The sequence below is a fragment of the Schistocerca nitens genome, chromosome 5 (genome assembly GCF_023898315.1).
Source record: "Schistocerca nitens isolate TAMUIC-IGC-003100 chromosome 5, iqSchNite1.1, whole genome shotgun sequence".
NCBI lineage: Eukaryota > Metazoa > Arthropoda > Insecta > Orthoptera > Acrididae > Schistocerca > Schistocerca nitens.
Genome location: NC_064618.1, coordinates 307226685 through 307251283, shown reverse-complemented (window position 1 = coordinate 307251283; position 24599 = coordinate 307226685). Strand labels below are relative to the sequence as shown.

The following is a 24599-nucleotide window of genomic DNA, read 5'->3' as shown; positions in this document are numbered from 1 at the left end:
TGTGATGAACCGCACTGCACTGTGTTTAGCGATAAATCGTGGTTCTGCACTACCCAGGCTAACCATCATCGGAGAGTACTGTGGTGATCCGGGGAGCCGGCCGGTGTGGCCGAGCGGTTCTAGGCGCTTCAGTCTGGAACCGCGTGACCGCTACGGTCGCAGGTTCGAATCCTGCCTCGGGCATGGATGTGTGTGATGTCCTTAAGTTAGTTAAGTTACTAGGGGACTGATGACCACAGATGTTGAGTCCCATAGTGCTCAGAGCCATTTGAACCATTTGATCCGGGGAAAGGTCCCATTCTTCCAATGTTTTGGACGGGCACAGCGGTTTCACGCCTGTCAAAATGGTGTAGGACAAGAGTACCTCACAAACATCCTGAGTCCTCATATCTTACCTCTCATGTGAAGGTATCATGGTGTCATTTTTCAACAGGACAATGTTCGTCCACACAGGGCAAGTGTTTCTATGGACTATCCCCTTGATGTTGAGGTACTCCAGTGGCCAGCAAGATCGCCAGATCTGTTCTCGGTAGAACATATGTGAGACCAGCTCGGACGTAAACTACACTCCTATACTACTAACTCCGTCTACAGGCCGCAAGCGACCCATCGGGACCATCCGACCGCCGTATCATCCTCAGGTGAGGATGCGGATAGGAGGGGCATGGGGTCAGCACACCGCTCTCCCGGTCGTTATGACGGTTTTCTTTGACCGGAGCCGCTACTATTCGGTCGAGTAGCTCCTCAATTGGCATCACGAGGCTGAGTGCACCCCGAAAAATGGCAACAGCACGTGGCGGCGGGATGGTGACCCATCCAAGCGCCGGCCACGCCCGACAGCGCTTAACTTCGGTGATCTCACGGGAACCGGTGTATCCACTGTGGCAAGGCCGTTGCCTTAAACTACACTCCTGGAAATTGAAATAAGAACACCGTGAATTCATTGTCCCAGGAAGGGGAAACTTTATTGACACATTCCTGGGGTCAGATACATCACATGATCACACTGACAGAACCACAGGCACATAGACACAGGCAACAGAGCATGCACAATGTCGGCACTAGTACAGTGTATATCCACCTTTCGCAGCAATGCAGGCTGCTATTCTCCCATGGAGACGATCGTAGAGATGCTGGATGTAGTCCTGTGGAACGGCTTGCCATGCCATTTCCACCTGGCGCCTCAGTTGGACCAGCGTTCGTGCTGGACGTGCAGACCGCGTGAGACGACGCTTCATCCAGTCCCAAACATGTTCAATGGGGGACAGATCCGGAGATCTTGCTGGCCAGGGTAGTTGACTTACACCTTCTAGAACACGTTGGGTGGCACGGGATACATGCGGACGTGCATTGTCCTGTTGGAACAGCAAGTTCCCTTGCCGGTCTAGGAATGGTAGAACGATGGGTTCGATGACGGTTTGGATGTACCGTGCACTATTCAGTGTCCCCTCGACGATCACCAGTGGTGTACGGCCAGTGTAGGAGACCGCTCCCCATACCATGATGCCGGGTGTTGGCCCTGTGTGCCTCGGTCGTATGCAGTCCTGATTGTGGCGCTCACCTGCACGGCGCCAAACACGCATACGACCATCATTGGCACCAAGGCAGAAGCGACTCTCATCGCTGAAGACGACACGTCTCCATTCGTCCCTCCATTCACGCCTGTCGCGACACCACTGGAGGCGGGCTGCACGATGTTGGGGCGTGAGCGGAAGACGGCCTAACGGTGTGCGGGACCGTAGCCCAGCTTCATGGAGACGGTTGCGAATGGTCCTCGCCGATACCCCAGGAGCAACAGTGTCCCTAATTTGCTGGGAAGTGGCGGTGCGGTCCCCTACGGCACTGCGTAGGATCCTACGGTCGTGGCGTGCATCCGTGCGTCGCTGCGGTCCGGTCCCAGGTCGACGGGCACGTGCACCTTCCGCCGACCACTGGCGACAACATCGATGTACTGTGGAGACCTCACGCCCCACGTGTTGAGCAATTCGGCGGTACGTCCACCCGGCCTCCCGCATGCCCACTATACGCCCTCGCTCAAAGTCCGTCAACTGCACATACGGTTCACGTCCAGGCTGTCGTGGCATGCTACCAGTGTTAAAGACTGCGATGGAGCTCCGTATGCCACGGCAAACTGGCTGACACTGACGGCGGCGGTGCACAAATGCTGCGCAGCTAGCGCCATTCGACGGCCAACACCGCGGTTCCTGGTGTGTCCGCTGTGCCGTGCGTGTGATCATTGCTTGTACAGCCCTCTCGCAGTGTCCGGAGCAAGTATGGTGGGTCTGACACACCGGTGTCAATGTGTTCTTTTTTCCATTTCCAGGAGTGTATATCCAAATGCCCATATCCAGGATTTCAAGGTTCAAATGGCTCTGAGCACTATGGGACTTAACATCTGAGGTCATCAGTCCGCTAGAACTTAGCACTACTTAAACCTAACTAACCTAGGGACATCACACACAGCCATGCTCGAGGCAGGATTCGAACCTGCGACCGTAGCGGTCGCGCGGTTCCAGGCTGAAGCGGCCGGCGGATATCAAAGACCAGTTGCAACATTTGTAAGCCAGCTTGCCTCAGGAGACGACACAACGACTGTATGACACCTTTCCCAGATGAATCAGTGAATGTATCGAGGCCAGAGGCGGTGCAACGTCATACTGATAAGTGTGCTTGTACCGCGAAGTTCTTTGTAAATCTGAGTCGATTTTGTAATTACTGAACTAACATTACGTACCCTCTCAACCCGCGATGTTTAATTTCGTTTCATCATCCTCTGCTGAGTGCTTCACTTCTTTTGTGAGGCAGTGTATGTTCAGCGCAGAAGCGGACGTAAGAGATAGCATCGTAACCTTCAGTATAGGCGGAAGCTGCAGGTGCCTGCGGCAGGGAAGATGGTGGGTGGCGGAGCAGCGACGCTGCATGTTTTTTGAGCAGCTGTGTGTAACCTTGGAGGGACGAAAAAGGAAAAAAACCGCCGTGTCGGCGCCACTCGACGCAAAGGTGAAGTGGCGTCGCTTTTAAGCGTTAAGCTGCTGCCGAGCTGACGTCACGAGTGGCTCGCTGCATGGTGTGAGGTGGATGTGGAGTGCGGCGACTGTCGCGCCGCCAAGCGGGCACAAGAATTACTGCACACTTCAGGTCAAGCCGGCACAGAGCAGTTCTAGCTGGTACTTTACTGAGGCACGAAACAGAGCTCGTAGCACTCGTGTTTCTTGTAGACCTCGTGAGCGTTCCTCCCTGCTTTCTAGTGTCTGTCTGCTTTATTGGCGTCCGTGGTAACATTTCTGCCATTGTAACTGCTCTGTGAGATGAATTTCTGTACCGTGGAGACTGACGCAGAGCTCTGTGACCACGTACACTATACAGGGTGGTCCATTGATCATGACCGGGTCAAATATCTCACGAAATAAGCGTCAAACGAAAAAACTACAAAGTACGAAACTTGCCTAACTTGAATGGGGAAACCAGATGGCGCTATGGTTGGCCCGCTAGATGGCGCTGCCATACGTCAAACGGATATCAACTACATTTTTTAAAAAAACAGGAACCCCCTTTTTTTTTTAAATATTCGTGTAGTACATAAAGAAATATGAACGTTTCAGTTGGACCACTTTTTTCGCTTTGTGACAGTTGGCGCTGCAATAGTCACAAACATATGGCTCACAATTTTAGACGAACAGTTGGTAACAGGTACGTTTTTTAAACTAAAATACGGAACGTAGATACGTTTGAACATTTTATTTCGGTTGTTCCAATGTGATACATGTACCTTTGTGAACTTATCATTTCTGAGAACGCATGCTGTTACAGCGTGATTACCTATAAATACCACATTAATGCAGTAAATGCTCAAAATGATGTCCGTCAACCTCAATGCATTTGGCAATACGTGTAACGACATTCCTCTCAACAGCGAGTAGTTCGTATTCCGTAATGTTCGCACACGCATTGACAATGCTCTGACGCATGTTGTCAGGCGTTGTCGGCGGATCACGATACCAAATATCCTTCAACTTTCCCCACAGAAAGATATCCGGGGACGTCAGATCCGGTGAACGTGCGGGCCATGGTATGGTGCTTCGACGACCAATCCACCTGTCATGAAATACGCTATTCAGTACCGCTTCAACCGCACGCGAGCTACGTGCCGGACATGCATTATGTTGGAAGTACATCGCCATTCTGTCATGCAGTGAAAGATCTTGTAGTAACATCGGTAGAACATTACGTAGGAAAACAGCATACATTGCACCATTTAGAATGAGATTTTCACTCTGCAGCGGAGTGTGCGCTGATATGAAACTTCCTGGCAGATTAAAACTGTGTGCCCGACCGAGACTCGAACTCGGGACCTTTGCCTTTCGCGGGAAAGTGCTCTACCAACTGGAAGGTAGGAGACGAGGTACTGGCAGAAGTAAAGCTGTGAGTACCGGGCGTGAGTCGTGCTTCGGTAGCTCAGTTGGTAGAGCACTTGCCCGCGAAAGGCAAAGGACCTGAGTTCGAGTCTCGGTCGGGCACACAGTTTTAATCTGCCAGGAAGTTTCATTGCACCATTTAGATTGCCATCGATAAAATGGGGGCCAATTATCCTTCCTACCATAATGCCGTACCGTACATTAACCCGCCAAGGTCGTTGATGTTCCACTTGTCGCAGCCATCGTGGATTTTCCGTTGCCCGGTTGTGCATATTATGCCTGTTTACGTTACCGCTGTTGGTGAATAATGCTTCGTCGTTAAATAGAACGCGTGCAAAAAATCTGTCATCGTCCCGTAATTTCTCTTGTGCCCAGTGGCAGAACTGTACACGACGTTCAAAGTCGTTGCCATGCAATTCCTGGTGCATAGAAATATGGTACGGGTGCAATCGATGTTGATGTAGCATTCTCAACACCGACGTTTTTGAGATTCCCGATTGTCGCGCAATTTGTCTGCTACTGACGTGCAGATTAGTCGCGACAGCAGCTAAAACACCTGTTTGTGCATCATCATTTGTTGCAGGTCGTGGTTCACGTTTCACACGTGGCTGAACACTCCCTGTTTCCTTAAATAACGTAACTATCCGGCGAACGGTCCGGACATTTGGATGATGTCGTCCAGGATACCGAGCAGCATACATAGCACATGACCGTTGGGCATTTTGAACACAATAGCCATACATCAACACGATATCAACCTTTTCCGCAATTGGTAAACGGTCCATTTTAACACGGACGTATCACTAAGCAAATACCGTCCGCACTGGCGGAATGTTACGTGATACCACGTACTTATATGTTTGTGACTATTACAGCGCCATCTGTCACAAAGTGAAAAAAGTGGTCCAACTAAAACAGTCATATTTCTTTACGTACTACACGAATATCTAATGAAAATGGAGGTTCCTATTTAAAAAATGGCAGCGCCATCTAGCGGGCCAACCATACCGCCATCGGGTTTCCCCCTTCAAGCTAGACAAGTTTCGTTCTTTGTAGTTTTTTCGTTTGGTGCTAATTTCGTGAGATATTTGGCCCGGTCACTATCAATGGACCACCCTGTATACACTGACTGTCCTGTCCCAAAATGTGACCACCTCTCAAAAGCATGAATAACCAACTTTTTACAGCGCAGACCGCTGTCAGACGTGCAGGAAGAGTGTCAGTGAGGCTCTGGAAGGATGGTGGGATCTGAAGCCATGCCGCCTCCACTGCTGTAGCCGGCTCCGCTAGGTTTCTCGGCAGAAGATCCATGGCGTGAACAGACCGATGGGCGTGACCCCACAGACACTCAATTGGTTTTAAAGCCGGGCTGTTTAGTGGCCAGAGGAGTAAGGTGCTATCCGAGCAACGCACGTACACTGCGAGCTGTATGACACGTTGCACTGTCCTGCTGGTAGATGCCATGGTGCGGAAGAAAAACAAATTGCATGCAGGGGTAGATACATACTTGCGTCGATCCACTGCGTCTTACAGAATGACGAGATCACCCAGTGAATACATGAAAACATTCCCCCTACTATAACGCTCCGTCCTTCGAATTGGACTCTTCCGAATATTGTTTGGGGTTCTTGCTGTCACCGCGTTTCACTTCGTCGGTATAAAACTTGATTCACCTGAAAAGCCCATCTATAGTCACGCAGCGGATGTCCACTTGCGGTATTGGCGTACAAATTCCATCCCTCCGTCGGCAATGAACGGCAGTCGTCATGTGTGCGTGAACTAGGTACCTGCTGCGGAGCTCACAAGCAGCATACGAGGTCCGACAGTAAAGTAATGAGACTGATGTGAAAAATGTTGCTTACAGCTTTAGTCAAGTTTAGCGTTGTCTCCTTCAAATTAGTTCCCTCCTGAATGCACACACTTTTTCCAGCGCTTCTGCCAGTGATGGTAACATTTCTGGAACTCATCTTCTGTAATATCCTCCAAGACCCTCGTCACAGCGTTTTGGACATCTTGTGTTGTTTGAAAATGGTGTCCCTTGACCGCCATTTTGACTCTTGGAAATAGAAAGAGTCGCACGGAGAGATATCTGGTGAAAAGGTGGCTGTGGTAGTACTGAAATTTGTTTTGAGGTTAAAAATTGCTGTACTGACAGAGCAGTATGGGATGGCGCATTATCGTGATGCAGAATACAATTATCAGCAATGTTAGCACGGCCACGAAGAATTCTTTTACGAAGCCTTTCTAAAATTTCTTTGTAATAATATTGGTTAACTTTTTGTCCAGGAGGCACCCACTCTTTATGAACAATTCCAAAGAAGCACACAAGCATGCAATTCACTCTGGAATTCAACATGCGAGCTTTTTTTCGTCTGGGTGATCCCTTTGAGCACCATTGCGGACTTTGGCGTTTTGTCTCTGGATCTTACTGAAAAAAACCAGCTTTCTTCACCAGTGATAACACGGTTCAACAATTCTGGATTGATTTCCTTTTGCTCTAACTGATCGGCTGCCACATTTTCCGTGTCTCTAGCTGTTGTGGTGTGAGATTTTTGGGGACCATTTTTGCACAAATCTTTCTCATACCAAGATCTTCAGTTATTATTAGACGAACCGTTTCTCGATTGATGTTCAGTTCTTCTGCAATCATTTTTACGGATAATCTTCGATCAGATGATATGAGTTCACGCACCCTGGCCAAGTTGACATTCGTCCGTGAGGTTGATGGTTGTCCACTGCGGTCTTCAACATTCGTTCTGCCTTCACTAAACATATTATGTCAACGAAAAACTTGAGCTCTTGACATAGCCTCCTCTCCAAAAGCCTTCTGAAGCTTACTGTAAGTTGTCGTCGCGTTTTCACCCAATTTAACGCAAAAAGAAATGGCATACCGTTGCGCAATATTATGCGGTTCCATTTGCGTGATGACAGACACAAACACGTGTTAACTTATTATAGCACAACTCACGACTGAGCAGTTGCATCGATGTGCTGCTTCGACTAGAGGCAGCTAATAGACCAAGGTCAAAGGTATTGTGCCTACGCAAGCCTGCAGGGTTGCCACATCTTGTAAAGAAAATCAGTCTCATTACTTTATTGTCGCACCTTGTATTACGATGAACGGTCCCTGAGTAGTCACTGTAGTTAGCCCTTGGTTCATCTAACCAGTCAGTTGCTCAACAGTTGGGCGTCTCTTTGCCAATACATACAGTGTGAACTATATGAACTATATGAAAAAAAAAAACAGTTGCGAACTACGGCATGCACACACTTTATTTAACATGTAAATGTCACTACAGATATTCAGATTTAGGTTATGACATGTTCCATATGCTTGCCATCATTGACAATGATGTGACGCAGATGAATAGCGAAATTCTGCATCACATGCTGAAATGGCGAAACATCGATGGTGTCAATGAGCTCCTGAATGGCTGGTTGAGCTCATCAAGGGTTTTGGGGTTATTTCTGTACACCTTGTCTTTAATATAGCGCAAAAAAAATGGATTCGCAAGTGTTTTGATCCGGAGAATATGGCGGCCAATCGAGGGCTATGTCAGTGGCCTGTGGGTACCCCAAAGCCAGAATGTGGTACCCAAAGTGATCCTCCAGCACGTCAAACAATCTCCTGCTTCGATGGCGTCGAGCTCCGTCTTGCATGAACCACATCTTGTCTAAAGGCCCTCATCTCGTGGTCGTGCGGTAGCGTTCTCGCTTCCCACGCCCGGGTTCCCGGGTTCAATTCCCGGCGGGGTCAGGGATTTTCTCTGCCTCGTGATGGCTGGGTGTTGTGTGCTGTTCTTAGGTTAGTTAGGTTTAAGTAGTTCTAAGTTCTAGGGGACTTATGACCACAGCAGTTGAGTCCCATAGTGCTCAGAGCCATTTTTTTCTTGTCTAAATCTGGGTCACACTGGATAACGGGGACGAAATCATCTTCCGAAACCTTCACTTTCTGTTTAGCTTCGGGGTCAGGGATTTTCTCTGCCTCGTGATGAATGTATGTTGCGTGCTGTACTTAGGTTAGTTAGGGGACTGATGACAATAGATGTTAAGTCCCATAGTGCTCAGAGCCATTTGAAGCCATTCTGTTTAGCAGTCAATGTGGCATCAAGGAATATTGCACCGATTATTCCGTGACTGGACATTGCACTCCACACAGTCATCCGTTGCGGGTGAAGAGACTTCTCGATCGCGAAATTCGGATTCTCAGTACTCCAAATCCGTCAAATTTGCTTACTGATGAACCCATCCAAATGAAAGTGGGCTTAGTCGCTAAACCAAACCATATTCACATCAAAGTCGTGTTCGTCAATTCTGTGGTCAATAGTGTTGGAGAAACACAGCTGCTGTTCCATGGCCCTGGGGCTTAATGGCTGATGGGTTTGAATTTTGTATGAGAAGAGGTGCAGGTCTTCAGCAACAATTTGTTGCATTGTCTCCGAGTTCATTCCCACCTGTCGTGCAGCTCGTCCGATCGATTTCCTGGGGCTGGTTTGAAACACAACGCGTGTCTTCTCGATGTTTTCAGGCGTTTTCGCCATTTTTGAACGATCGACATTTCGAATACAGTGATCACGAACACTACCCGCTCTCTCAAACCTGCGAATCAAGTGTTAGCAGACTTGGACGGGTTGTTTTCAGCTTGAACTCGGTAGCAAACTTCCTTTCAGCTGAAGTTGGGCTGTTACTGCTCGCATAGTAGCCCTTCACAAGCGCTATACGCTATACCGTAACATTTTCACGTGCAAATGGCCGACAACAACAAGATGGGTGCGCATACTAATTCCCAGTTCGCACGTCCTAACGCAAAACGTTCAGACGTTATGACTATTTTATTTTATATAGTTCAATAACTGTCACCCTGTATCTCGGTAACCGTCGTTCATCCCTGTCATCTACGGGACGTGGTGCACCGTAGTCCCCTGTGAGCCAGTTTTGGATAGCGCCACTTTGCCATCCACGATATACTTCAACCACGGCGGCACGCGAATTGTTTTTAAACTCAGGAGTTTTGAAAATGCTTCCACCCTTGTCCCAAAAACCTGTTATCACAGCCTTTTGGAATAGAGACAACTCTTCAGCTTCCTCGTTAAGACAACGACTGCACTGTTTTCGGCCCCCCCTCCCCCCAGCCCCTCCGACACGCACTGTTAGTGCAGCAGACTGTAATTTATGAGTGGTCATTCCACGAAGACGCCGAACATACGCAATGGTCACATTAATGTGGTTAGACCGTGTATATACGTAATATTATAGAAGCAAAATGGTCCTTTTAAACATGGGTCCACACACCATCCATCACTGATTTCAGTGTGAAATAGTGTTCTACTTAGCACAAATTTATTTGAAACGTAACCATTTCACTTAAGTTTGTATACCCAGATGTTCCTTACAAAAAGGTATAAGAAATAATTTTGTATTCATGTACCTCAACAATCATGATCAGAACTTAACGAAAATATTAAGTTGGCTACATTTCGCGGCACTGTATGAAAAACTCATTTGAGTTACCGTTTGTTCAATAGCTTTTCTCCTAGACTAACTTTTTTACAACGAAGAACATATTACTAGGAAACGAACTTAAGAATGTATAAGATACAGATGCCTGATAGATATGTACTACAGAAGTGTCGCGTCCCAGGATTGGGTTTCGCCAAAGGATTGAGCGATGGTGTTCTTGAAGTGGGATTCAACTCGTTGACGGATGTGAGTGGTAATTCAGCTTACAAGAAATTCTAGACATAATCTCAGCAGGAGAGGAAGATGACTAGGAAAATTACCAACTGTGAAGCATATAGGTCACTAAGAACAAAAATCTCCGCCCGACCAGTCTTTGAAGAGCAAACGGTACCGACCGACCACCGTGTCATCCGGAGCCCACAGGCGTCACTGGATGCGGGTACTGAGCGGCGTGAAGTCAGCGCATCGCTCTCGCCCCGTTGCCAGTTTTCGAGACTGGAGCTCACTAAGAGCTTATTCAAATTAAACGCACACTGTACATCATCGAATGCCAAGCTTGAAGGAGAGGAAGTGACATCTTTCAAAGTTCTGCTTATTCAGAGTAGCGTCCTCAGTCTATGTCATACATGTACCTCCGATTATTGCCTGCCGTTACGAAACGAAACGGTAGGTTGTTACAGATTAGCGTCACGTTGGTGTTTGTATCATTAACGACGTACCTATCATTAACGACGGACCAGAAGTTCAACCTGAGACACAGATGGGAGACGAAATTGGCTGAGGATTTTGAATGAACAGTTCCAACATTCACTTGAAGTTATTTAGACAAACAGCAAAAAACCTAACTAGAATGGCAGCGCGTAGATTTAAGATCGGCTTCTCCTAAATCGTGTTGGGTACTACTGTTATCCACAGCACCACATCGTTCTTGTGAAACATGTGAGTTAGTAGTCACTGGAATTCTAAGTAGGAATCAGTTACTCGACGTTAGTAGGCTAGTGTAGTTAAGTAGCACCTTTTAAGTAGCCGATGATACTCAAAGTTTGCCATTTGTATCAGGTTGAAGTTTCGTCGCGTAAATCGAATAGATGGCAAACACAGGTGACGGACTGGCGAAAGTTAGGGGAGGGTCGATTAGTATAGGACACGTAAGCTTTCTCGAAACTATAACGTATTCTGAAGATTGTACCCAATTTACACTAGACAATACCATGATACGTTACATCATCGGTACATATTACAAAAATGTGTGTGTGTGTGTGTGTGTGTGTGTGTGTGTGAGAGAGAGAGAGAGAGAGAGAGAGAGAGAGAGAGAGAGAGAGAGAGAGAATGATCCACATATTCTCCTAAACAACTGGACCGATTTCAACCACACTTTGTGGACATATCCCTTGTTGTGAGGTGACAATCGCTGTTGGAGTAAGACCACCTACCTATCAAAAGTCAGGAGATATGACGTCATAAATAATACACTCCTGGAAATGGAAAAAAGAACACATTGACACCGGTGTGTCAGACCCACCATACTTGCTCCGGACACTGCGAGAGGACTGTACAAGCAATGATCACACGCACGGCACAGCGGACACACCAGGACCCGCGGTGTTGGCCGTCGAATGGCGCTAGCTGCGCAGCATTTGTGCACCGCCGCCGTCAGTGTCAGCCAGTTTGCCGTGGCATACGGAGATCCATCGCAGTCTTTAACACTGGTAGCATGCCGCGACAGCGTGGACGTGAACCGTATGTGCAGTTGACGGACTTTGAGCGAGGGCGTATAGTGGGCATGCGGGAGGCCGGGTGGACGTACCGCCGAATTGCTCAACACGTGGGGCGTGAGGTCTCCACAGTACATCGATGTTGTCGCCAGTGGTCGGCGGAAGGTGCACGTGCCCGTCGACCTGGGACCGGACCGCAGCGACGCACGGATGCACGCCAAGACCGTAGGATCCTACGCAGTGCCGTAGGGGACCGCACCGTCACTTCCCAGCAAATTAGGGACACTGTTGCTCCTGGGGTATCAGCGAGGACCATTCGCAACCGTCTCCATGAAGCTGGGCTACGGTCCCGCACACCGTTAGGCCGTCTTCCGCTCACGCCCCAACATCGTGCAGCCCGCCTCCAGTGGTGTCGCGACAGGCGTGAATGGAGGGACGAATGGAGACGTGTCGTCTTCAGCGATGAGAGTCGCTTCTGCCTTGGTGCTAATGATGGTCGTATGCGTGTTTGGCGCCGTGCAGGTGAGCGCCACAATCAGGACTGCATACGACCGAGGCACACAGGGCCAACACCCGGCATCATGGTGTGGGGAGCGATCTCCTACACTGGCCGTACACCACTGGTGATCGTCGAGGGGACACTGAATAGTGCACGGTACATCCAAACCGTCATCGAACCCATCGTTCTACCATTCCTAGACCGGCAAGGGAACTTGCTGTTCCAACAGGACAATGCACGTCCGCATGTATCCCGTGCCACCCAACGTGCTCTAGAAGGTGTAAGTCAACTACCCTGGCCAGCAAGATCTCCGGATCTGTCCCCCATTGAGCATGTTTGGGACTGGATGAAGCGTCGTCTCACGCGGTCTGCACGTCCAGCACGAACGCTGGTCCAACTGAGGCGCCAGGTGGAAATGGCATGGCAAGCCGTTCCACAGGACTACATCCAGCATCTCTACGATCGTCTTCATGGGAGAATAGCAGCCTGCATTGCTGCGAAAGGTGGATATACACTGTACTAGTGCCGACATTGTGCATGCTCTGTTGCCTGTGTCTATGTGCCTGTGGTTCTGTCAGTGTGATCATGTGATGTATCTGACCCCAGGAATGTGTCAATAAAGTTTCCCCTTCCTGGGACAATGAATTCACGGTGTTCTTATTTCAATTTCCAGGAGCGTATGTGTAAAAAACAGCCGCATAGTGCATGAAGTTTACATTTATTACTCCTTTGCTACTAACTCTCTCGCAACATCTTCCGCTGGCAGAATCCACATATGCTGCTGAATGTATCTACACAAATTTGTCATTTTACAACACATAATTCAGTAGATACGGCGTGATAAACAGAAAGATACGTAAAAAAATGCCGCGTTATGCAAGAAGTTTTAATACATTTATTCTTTACTACTAAGACACTCCTACAGTCAGGCAATTTAAGAAAATCCCTGACACCTGGCAGCGCTTTTGACAGCGGTCAACTGCGAAGCAGAAACGGATGTAGGCCAAGACGATAGCCGTCCACAGAGCTATGAAGAGGCGTTGCCATAGAGATGTTTACAAAATCGCGTTGCCCACGTGAAGCAGCTGCCCCCAGCGTACAGAAACTGTCCGGGATCCTGTTTCTTAACTTGGATACTGTACAAATGTGTTAGTATGTTTGTACATGTTTCTGCATATTTCTTTGTACGACAGTTTCATAATATCAAAGGTGTTTTCACGAGAACATGGAGATGAAATTTTTTCGATGCTGCACTACACACACAGTTCATTTTTTTGTTTTCGCTTCTATAAATTGACAAAATGAATTCCCGGGCAATGCCAGGTTTTTCAGGTTGTAGAATCATAAAACTCATACTTTTTCCACTCTTTGTAGTTTAGTTTTTTTGGGGATACTATCGGACAATATGCAAAACAAAAAAAGTTGAAAATAAATTTTAATTCGCTCGTAACCGGTTGTAAACTTGAACTTGTCCGTCAGCTGAAACCTGCTGCTCGCTGAAAACTTTATGTCTATTTTATGAAATCATAGTAAAAGTCTATATCCGCTTCAATTTTTGTCCTATTGAACCGCTGCACTATTTTCAGCTGTTTTGCACATCCGTACACTAAATTTAAGAACTCGTCTTTATCCAAAGGGGTGAATTGGCTACCTGTATTTTTAACATGACCGGAGAATAGTATTTCCTGATCAGCCTTGAATGTTCTTGAAAAAAAAAATTATTTCCTGAAACAGGTTCCATGGCCACTTCTGCGTTCCCCCACAAACCAGAGAATATATTTCCTGGTGTACTTCACGGAACTGAATATTTCAAGGAATATTTCACACTTGCTTTCCTGATCGTCATTGCAAGAAGTCTAACTTTTCCTATGGCTTCCTTCACGCTATTTCCATCGCATGACTTCTCCATCTTTCCCTGTCAAAGGAAAAAAACCGCTAATATTTAATATTTATGCTGTCTGTTTTGTCCGCTACAGCCCGAAGTTGTTTTGTCGGATACGACCTGAACGTACCGGATGTGATAGTTTAACATTCCTACGGTTATTACTTGTACAAGACATTTTTTCAATCCGCAATACATACGAGAATAATATCAGTTTATTTAAAGTTACAATAAAATGTAACTTTAATTACAAACAAAACACTCCAAAGTTAAGTTCGTGCACCGCAATACTCAATAGGAATAAATAATTTTTTGGGACTCAAAAATGCATTGTTGTTTTGGTTCAAAATCTTTTGAGCGGTCGTGTTCGCCCATGTTTCAGACTGCAGTGGCGCGACAGAAGTTGGCAATAGTGCTGCAGTTACAGCTCTTGCCCGATACCGTCCGCTGTTCGATGCTATCCGAGCTTCTCCACTACTCATTCGTAGGAGCCCCGGGTCAAGTACTTAAAGTGGGACCCCTCACCCCTCTCACATGTCTCACTGTTCCAACTCAAGAGTGCTTTGACAACAAATCGTTCCACACAGTTATCTCCGTTCACACACACACACACACACACACACACACACACACACACACACACACACACACACACTACATTACAACGTTACCCAGGCCGCTCTCCTCCTACTTCAGTCAAAAAGTGAAATAAGCAAGGAGAAGTTTCAACTTTAGTAAAACGAAATACGGATAATCTGAACAATTTTTCTGTGATTTACCCATAAACGAAACAGCTACTCGTTTCTACATCACTACCCATAGCACATTTCAAGAAAAGTAAAGACCAAACTGTTTCTCATGAACAGGACCGGTTTAAGGCCCAAGCGACACAAGCTGCTGCGTCGTGCGTCAAACTGAGAGGGGCACCAGGGGAGCCCAAGTGCAAGTTCTGTATACAGTGCATATCACAGTTAGTGGTGAAAACTGAAATGGGAGAAGTGTACGAGGGGGTGGGTGTAGGGGAGGGGGAGGGGAGGGGGTGGCAAATGATACGTCACTTGTGTGGAAAAATATTCTCGAGCCGACTCTGCTTATGAAAGTCTGCAAAATTTTGAAACAAGATTGTGACTATTCTCTTACTGGTGTACCAGATAATCATTTCTGACTCGTCCGCCCCCCGGTAGCTGAGTGGTCAGCGTGACGGAATGTCAATCCTAAGGGCCCGGGTTCGATTCCCGGCTGGGTCGGAGATTTTCTCCGCTCAGGGACTGGGTGTTGTGTTGTCCTAATCATCATCATTTCATCCTCATCGACGCGCAGGTCGCCGAAGTGGCGTCAAATCGAAAGACCTGCACCAAGCGAACGGTCTACCCGACGGGAGGCCCTAGCCACACGACATTTCATTTCATTCCTGACTCACTGCAGAACGTAAATATTTTCGAAAGATTTTTAGCTTGAGAAAAGAAGACTCGCGTTTGACAATAGTTGTAGATTCCGTTACACACACCAGGATGACAATGCAGTTAGGACAACTTGATTTCAGCTCTGCCCAGTCTTGTAAACCGCATTTTTTACATTTGTACTTCAAGTGATGTTTTTATTAACATTCGGTATGCTGGAAACTTAAGAGGAATGTCATGAGGAAATAACATTTAAAAAGTGAGGTGTTTCGTTTTCAACATCTGCATCATAAGCGATAGATATGAAAAAAGGCTGTATCGCTAAAATATGAGTCTATAACCTACTTCATTTCGTAAAGTTTGGTTTTTAGTAGCGAATAAATGATGTCCATGACTGGGAGCTCTGTCAGCCTTCCAACCACGCAAAGCTCGTCGAGTGTTTCTTCACTGTGTTACCTTGTTATACAATTTACCCTCGATGCCCCATCTTCCGCAATTGTTGAAAATTTCGGTAGCTAGTTTGTCAAATGTTACTTTGATGCTATTTATTTGTGTCAGCAACTACACCGGGTGGCACATTTGTTAGCACACTAGACTCGTATACGGGAGGACAGCACTTTTACTCCCCTTCCGGCCATGAACCTTAGGGTTTTCAGTGGTTTCCTCTAAAATGCCGCGATTGTTCTCTTGTAAAAGACGGCTGATATCCTTCCCCATCCCTCTCCTGTCCGACTCTGCGCTCTGTCTCTAATGACCTCGTCGTCGACGAGATGTTATACTCTGATCTCCCTACCTTTATTAGTTCTTAAAGACGTCATACGCAACTACAACGTCGAACTCACAGATCCCAAGGCCTTGGCTGCTGTATGTTTCTTTCTAATACTTTACATTGAATCTTAAAATGGCACCACAGATGTAGAATTCAATTACCTTCGTAAGAGTTATTGCTACTCTTCATTCGTTACATTTCAAAGACGCACGAATTGTTGTTGCATTTGCCAGCCCAGTGCACTGGATTTAACCTTTTTGACGGTACCTCGAAAGTAGTTATGTAACAAAATTTTAAACTATTACTTCATCATCCTGTAGACAAAACATCTTAAGATATTTTCAACTAATTCTCCGCCTCTACACTGCTTTTAAGGACTAAATGGAAATTGCGACGTGATTGTTCTTTGCACGTCAATGTTATGCACTCGCGACAAATGCTTCTTCTTAGCCTTGGCCGAAACATGTGTTCACATATAGTCTCTTTAGTTTTATAGATTTAATAAACTGATGGTGGGGTCCTGATGCTGATCGACCTTTGACCTGCATAAAGGAGGTAAATGATCACCATTCTTTACTTGAGAATGCTTTCCAAACTAATCCCTGCTTATTTTAACTTATTGAAAGGGTTTTATTGATTGACTAATTTCACCAAGTTTTCCACTATTACCTTTTTAAATAGACCCAAAGTATTATCGGTGGATAGTTTCCTCAAATGTGTGGGTGTTATTTTCCGCATGTTCCCCTAAAGTCAACTACAACTCGCGACGTAACGCACTTCTAAACAGTACGGCCGTCTTTGTAGTTCGTGACTAGTGCCATGGCAATCAACATCAACATTTCAGTCGAAATCTTAAGGAGGCTGTAAAATGCGGTAAGAGCTCAGAGCAGCGACACAGTCAGAAGGTAAGCCACCGAAAACATCTTAGTATCGCCAATCGTGATCTTAATACACAAGTGTCAAATCACTGAACCTTTCTCAGAGGTGCGTATGTTTAATGGGTAAATTCAAGGAAGTGCTATCTATCTAACGTGCGGCCTCAGAACGATATCGAACGACGAAATATATCGAACGCATGGCTGTCGTGGCGGGAGATACGCAAAGTGTTCAGTGCGTTGCCAAGGGAACATTGTGTAGCGTTTAGCGTTTTGGATAGGAATAACTGAAGCCGTTCCGTTGTAGTCCCGTGTCCCGTTACTCTTACCTGGCGAAACTTAATTCCTCGATTGCGTAGTGTGCAATTTTGTTTGGATTTCTGTTGGGAATATGGATTGCTGCCAAATGACGATCTCAGGAATTGCCTGAACACTCATGGAGACAGCTGTGTGAAAATTCGTCAGAAAGACGCCGATGCTGATTTTCCATTTCAGTTGCACTGTGCGCGTTGGTAGGAAAGGGCACCGGTAAGAAAAAACACACAGTTCGACAACTGCATGTCGACCTACGAAGAGAGCGTTATTTTAGTCTCGTGTTGAGTTAGAGAGTGTACCGTACAAGCGACCGCTTCTGAAACTGAGTTATCGAGAAACATCGTTTGTGATACTACGGGTTCCGTCGAGAACGAATGGCAGTGTTCCTATGGGTGGATAAAACAAGATAGTTGAAATAGACGAATCGCTTATAGCTACTCGAAAATACAGGAAAGGATAACCGCTAAAAATGAAACTGAACACATACAGATCTTCGGAGACGCTGAAAGGGAATCCCGGAAGTGCTTCACAGTTCGAGTACATTCGAAGATCAAGGAAACACTAACGTCTCTCGTAAGGCACTTCCTCTTGCCAGGGACCAAAGTTATAAGCGACGGCCTGAAGTCCTATAACGTCTTGAAGAAAGAATGATTCCAACATCAGTTTGTAAATTATTCTGTGCAATTTGTCTCTTTGGATGATTCATCTGTCCAGACACAGAATACAGAGCGCTTGTGGAAATGTGTCGTGTCGATTAAAAGAGGAGGGCCGACCGGGGTAAAGGGGCGAACAATATCTCTTCCAGTACCCGTACTTCTACAATCTGCGGTTGTATGGAGTAATTCAGCCTTCTGAAACTCTCCCAATATTCCTCAGACACACATTTGAGTCACGGAAAACAAGGATTGCTTCCAGCGGCGGATACAACACGCAGAATATTCCATGAACAAGATGTGGCTGACGAATGAAGTAAGTGAAATAACTAGTTTCCATTGTAATTCATATTAACTTAATAAACGTTCATCTTTTGTCGTCGCGCTATTCACCACAATAAACAGTATCCATACGTGCAGCCACGAGCGTAGCGAGGTCGACGTGAACAGTTCGTAGCCCGCGGGTTCCACAGGTAACGCTTCTTGGAACTTACCGTTCAATGAATATGAGGATCATCGACACAGAAGTCATATTCGACGTCAATTCATTTTGGAAAGCAGCCATCCAGACAGTTTCTCAAGATGTATCTGAGGCAGTTTGTGTTGTAGAAGTATGCATTTTATAAATCTTGTAATAACAGAGAAATCGGAATTCTACAAATTATCCCTTCTGCTACGAAGCTTCCATGCCAATTCCTCTCCGCATTCGCTTATGCAGATGATGTTAGGTAAGTCTAGTGTACCCCCATGGTGGCTCGAAACACAATTTTTCATGTACGGCTTAAGGAATAATACATTTTATAAGAATTTCTAGCGAATTATGAAAGTATTTCATGCATTAAGCTGTATTTTTGCCAGAAACTACTTTGCCTTTTAAATGACAGGTATCATATTAACGGAATGAAAAACAATTCGAAACTGCTACTTCTGCAGAAGTACAGATAAATTTACCATCTTTGTATCAATACAGTCCGATCTTCAATCCCAGTAGAGTCAGCCCATATTCTCTTGGCTTCATCTGTTTAGTACTGTTTTGGTGGAGGTCCATGGAGTTCGATATGATAATCTTTTAATTCCTCTCGCTCCAAATTCGGCGAGAAAACAAGTACTGTACACAATAGACGTGACGCTAAAGTCATCATTTCTTAACGCTGTCTTTCATTTCGGTCATAAGTAACCACGTCACGAGCAATCGTCACACTAGTTGTCAGCTGTGACAGGTGACGCCACTTCGTGGAGTGCATTTTGAGTTCAGTTTCTTTATAGCGTTATTGGTTGTTACATTTTCTTTGGTTGCGAGAGAATTCAATTTTTAAATCTCTGTTCTGTATGAGAACCAAAATACTGCCTCTTCTGTTTCGGCGGGAATTCTACGAGGGTTGGGACTTTAATAGTGGCAACTATTTATTTGAAGCTCGTACAAAATAGATACGTGTTTCAAAGTTTTACTGACCTTTAAAGTAGTCACCAGCATTGTGTATAACCCGTTACCAGCGATGTGGAAGTCGTAGGATACTCTTAGCAGTGCCAGTTGTGTTGACAGTTCGAGTGGCGCGGTCTATTGCCCGACGAATTTGTAGCAGTTCTGAAGCGAATGCCGTGAAGTGTTTCCTTCAGTTCAGAAATCGAGTTGAACTTACGAGAGCTTAAGTCAGGGGAGTGAAGTAGGTGGTATAGCACTTAGCAGCCCCACAGCCCCATCAATCAAACAAATCTCTAACAGCTTGCACTGTACGTGCTTGAGCATCGTCCTGCAAAATGGCCAGATCCTGCAGAAAGTGTCATCACTTCCGTCTCTATGCAGTTCATTTTTGGAACACAACCTACGACCAGCTTAGAGGCAGAAGTGATGACACTTTCTGCAGGACCTGACCATTTTGCAGGACGATGCTCAAGCACGTGCAGTAGAGATTTGTTTGATTGATGGGGCTGCTGAGTGCTATACCACCTACTGCACTCCCCTGACTTAAGCCCTCGTAAGTTCAACTCGATTTCTAAACTGAAGGAAACACATCACAGCATTCGCTTCAGAACTGCTAAAACCGTCAGGCAATAGGTCACACCGCTCGAATTGTCCACACAACTGGCACTGCTAAGAGTATCCTACGACTTCCACATCGCTGGCAACGGGTTATACACAATGCTGGTTACTACTTTGATGGTCAGTAAAACTTTGAAACACGTATCTATTTTTTACGAGCTGTAAATAAATAATTGCCACTATTAAAGCTCCAACCCTCGTATGTGTTTTTATTCTGTCTGTGTATCACGGCCTTCATTAAAAATATTCAGTTGGTCAGAAACAGTACGAAAAGCTTGTAAGGGTGTTGTTGCGGGTAGGTAGTGTTAAGAAATGATTGTTAAGAGAAAAATTCATAAGCTGTGCCTTTACGATTTAACTAGCATTGCAGTTAGCCAGTGACGCAGTTGGGCACCAATTCAAGAGGCCCGCCACAGACGGTGTCGTCAAACGTGATCTTCGTTTGTTTTCCTAAAACCCCACAAGGAAGCAGTACTGAAATTGGACACGGGGCGGTAGTAAGGATCGAGCTCGAGCCAACCTGATTGGGAAACTTCAATGCTAATAAACTCGCAAACGGCGCGACGTATCGATTTTTTCCTTAAAAATTATTTCTCATCGCAATCTTCCCTGCAACACCCTTACAAGCTTTTCAGACTGTTTCTGACCTCACTGTATACCTAAAGTGTACTTCTACTGATTAACGATTTTTGTAGTTCGTACTGTGTATCGTGGCTTCCACTTGAAGGTGCAGAGCTTTTTTTTGTTTTTCATCATACGCTCCGACGAAAGTTTTTCTTATTAATATGTCACTGAGTACATACTTCTTCTGCCGATGCAGTAAATTCTTGCACTTAAAACTGACAGTTTTACTTACGTTTCGAATTATGGCTAATGCCTTAGCGTTATATCTGTCTCGTTGTTTGCGTTGCGTGACTCACGTTCACTACCTCACATGTCAAAACCGCTAGTTTTCCACTTTAGCCACGTAATTTACAGCAATAAGTATGACCTCTTACGCCGTTGTGTACCCCCTGATCCGGCACATGGCCTACATCTGCCGAAGACCCTTCCATTAAAGGTCCGACACACAAACAACATATCGCTGGCGTCTCGGAAGTAATATCGCCTGCAGTCTGCCACTTCCTTCCATCCCGCCACACACGGCTTACCAAGCAACTACAATCAATATTGGGAACGCCGCTATGTCGGGAAGTTCTGTTATTGAAGTTATTTGCTGTGTTTAGGAAATCTGCGTGTGTCGACTATTACTCGCAAAAATATAAAATAAACCAGGACTTGAAACACATTAAAATTGTATTGGAAATCTTTTTTGGGGGATTGTGATCTATTCTTTAAGGTAGTGTTCAGACTTAAATTATCTGCTACTTACATAAAAAACTTACTGAAAGTGTCCACAGTTTTGAGTATATCTTTGATCAGAACATTATTTGCCTTTAAAAGTCTCTTTATTTTCACAATTCCTTGTTCCTGCCTCATTATTAACTATGTTCTAAATGCTTTTTATGTAGTTTCAAATGAAAGGCATTCTCTGCAAAACACATGCTGTCGTAACTAATAATTTTACAGTTTGTTACGGGATTTAATCCTGAATCGATCGAAGCCATTGTTGCTTATTCTGCACTTAATCGTTATTCTACTTGTACCGCGCGATATAGGTAATTTAATCTCCTTACGCACATTGCTTTTTTTAAAACATCTTTTTTCATAGGAGTACCCTACGTCTATGTCACAAAACATATTTTTCATTCAAGCGAAATGCGTTGCTTAGATCTATCTAGTCTGTATTTCGCAAATACACCTTCAAGTACTCAATTCAGTTATGATCTTGGCCACAAACGAGCTCACGTGTAGTCCTTTAGTTGTATGGATATAATTATTTGATGTTTGAGTCGTAATGTAGAATGATAATTGATCTGGCCGAAGGAGGTAAATAATTCAAAGATCTTTCCCCCGAAGGATTTCCAAAACCAATTTTGACTACAATATACAACAAGTGACTTCGCTTGACTGGTCGATTTTACTGGTTTTTTCCACTTTTCTTTCCATTTTAATAGAAATGATTTTTTCGTTTCGTTTTTTCCTTTCAGGCGCCAGGGGCTTCTTACCCTGGTGAGCTCCAGGTGGATGCACCGGTTGCCTCAGCCTAGTTACGTCCCCGTTTTCTATATAAATCATCATATCTTCAACTCTCTCGTTTTACGAGGACAGTGATGTGAAGGTGACACTAGGAGAAGCACTAACGGTCGCCAGCCAGTGAACATTCTAATAGCCTCGTGAGCCAGGCGAAGTGTATTCACCTATCAAAATACATGTAACGGCGCTAACAACGAGTTTCTCAACCGTCATGACACAGCGCTAGCACCGGGTGTCTTGAAGTCCGCGAACGGACGCTCGAAGGGCAAAGATGTTTATTAGACACAAAAAACAGCGGAGTCGCCAACTGAAGGTCGCTAAGCACTCGGTAATGCGCTGCACGTACGTGCGTAAACATCTTACGTTTGACAGTTCCAAGTATCCAGAACACTTCTAACATTCCATTGCATTTTCTCTACTTCACTACTTCCTGCATCACTGCATGAGTCAAACCTCTTCGGCGAAGAAAAACTGAAAGGTAAACTTCAACTTGAAGAGCGAAAGGAAGTCTGGCAAGTTCATCACAGATTCAAGTACATTATGTGATCAAAAGAATCTGGACACCCCCAAAAACATACGTTTTCTATATTAGGTGCATTGTGCTGCCACCTACCGCCAGGTGCCCCAAATTAGCGACCTCAGTAGTCAATGGACATCGTGAAAAAACAGAATGGGGCGCCCCGTGGAACTCACGGACTTCGAACGTGGTCAGGTCATTGGGTGTCACTTGTGTCATGCGTCTGTACGCGAGATATCCACACTCCTAAACATCCCTAGTTCCACTGTTCCCGATGTGGTACTGAAGTCGAAACGTGAAGGGACACGTACAACACAAAAGCGTACAGCCCGACCTCGTCTGCTGACTGACAGAGACCGCCGACAGTTGAAGAGGGTCATAGTGTGCAATAGGCAGACGTCTATCCACACCATCACACAGGAATTCCAAACTGCATGAGGATCCACTGCAAGTACTATAACAGTTAGGCGGGAGGTGAGAAAACTTGGATTTCATGGTCGAGCGGCTGCTCGTAAGCCACACACCACGCCGGTAAATGCCAAACGACGTCTCGCTTGGTGTAAGGAGCGTAAACATTGGACGACTGAACAGTGGAAAAGCGTTGTGTGGAGTGACGAATCACGGTACACAACGTGGCGATCTGATGGCAGGGTGTGGATATGGCGAATGCCCAGTGAACGTCATCTGCCAGCGTGTGTAGTGCCAACAGTAAAATTCGGAGGCGGTGGTGTCATGGTGTGGTCGACTTTTTCATGGAGGGGGCTTGCACCCCTTGTTGTTTTGCGTGGCACTATCACAGCACAGGCCTACATTGATGTTTTAAGCAACTTCTTGCTTCCCACCATTGAAAAGAAATTCGAGGGTGGCGATTGCATCTTTCAACACGATCGAGAACCTGTTCATAATGCACGGCCTGTGTTGGAGTGGTTACACGAAATAACATCCCTGCAATGGACTGGCCTGTACAGAGTCCTGACCTGAATCCTATACAACACCATTGGGATGTTTCGCAACGCCGACTTCGTGCCAGGCCTCACCGACCGACATCGATACCTCCCCTCAGTGCAGCACTCCGTGAAGAATGGGCTGCCATTCCCCAAGAAACCTTCCAGTGCCTGATTGAACGCACGCCTGCGAGAGAGGAAGCTTTCATCAAGGCTAAGGGTGGGCCACACTATATTGATTTCCAGCATTACCGAGACTAACTTGTAAATCATTTTCAGCCAGGTGTCCGGATACTTTTGATCACATAGTGTACGAACATTGCGCAATAAACGTATAACAACTTAAGAGCGAATGCTATCAACTGAAGTAGAGCTGGCAGACGAAAGTGCGAAGAGAATGTCATCAGTAGAGTACAGATTTTATGTAATTACATATTCTGTTCCTTTATATGTGATTATAAGAAAAATAAAATGGTGACGGATTACACTGAAAGTTTTAAATTACACTATTTTACGTATTTTGAGGTAGAATACATATTTCACACTATACTACATAATTTTATATATTTTAATATTATTGCAGGGGCCAACGGCCTAGCCGCAGACGTAACACCGGTTCCCGTCAGATAACCGAGTTAAGCGCTATCGGGCCGGGCCATCATTTGGATGAGTGAACATCCGGTTTGCCGAGCGCTGTTGGCAAGCGGGGTGCTCTCAGCTCTTATGAGGCAAACTGAGGAGCTACTTGATTAAGAATTAGCGGCTCCGGTATCGTAAACTGACATACGGCCGGGAGAGCGGTGTGCTGACCACATGCTTCTCCATATCCGCATCCAGTGACACCTCTGGGCTCAGGGTGACACGGCGGCCGGTCGGCTCCATTTGGCCTGCCAAGGACTGATCGGGCGGAGTTTTTTTTTTTTTTTTTTTTTTTTTTTTTTTTTTTTTTTTTTTACTATTGCGGACATTTTGGTTACA

The 24599-nt window shown here is 45.8% G+C and overlaps 1 protein-coding gene across 4 annotated transcripts in view; it reads right to left on the bottom strand.

Moving 5' to 3' along the window:
• The window catches only part of LOC126259224 (protein GDAP2 homolog), a 1081164-nt gene that overhangs the window by 348489 nt on the left and 708076 nt on the right, over positions 1 to 24599 (bottom strand). The gene's annotated exons all lie outside the window — the stretch shown is intronic.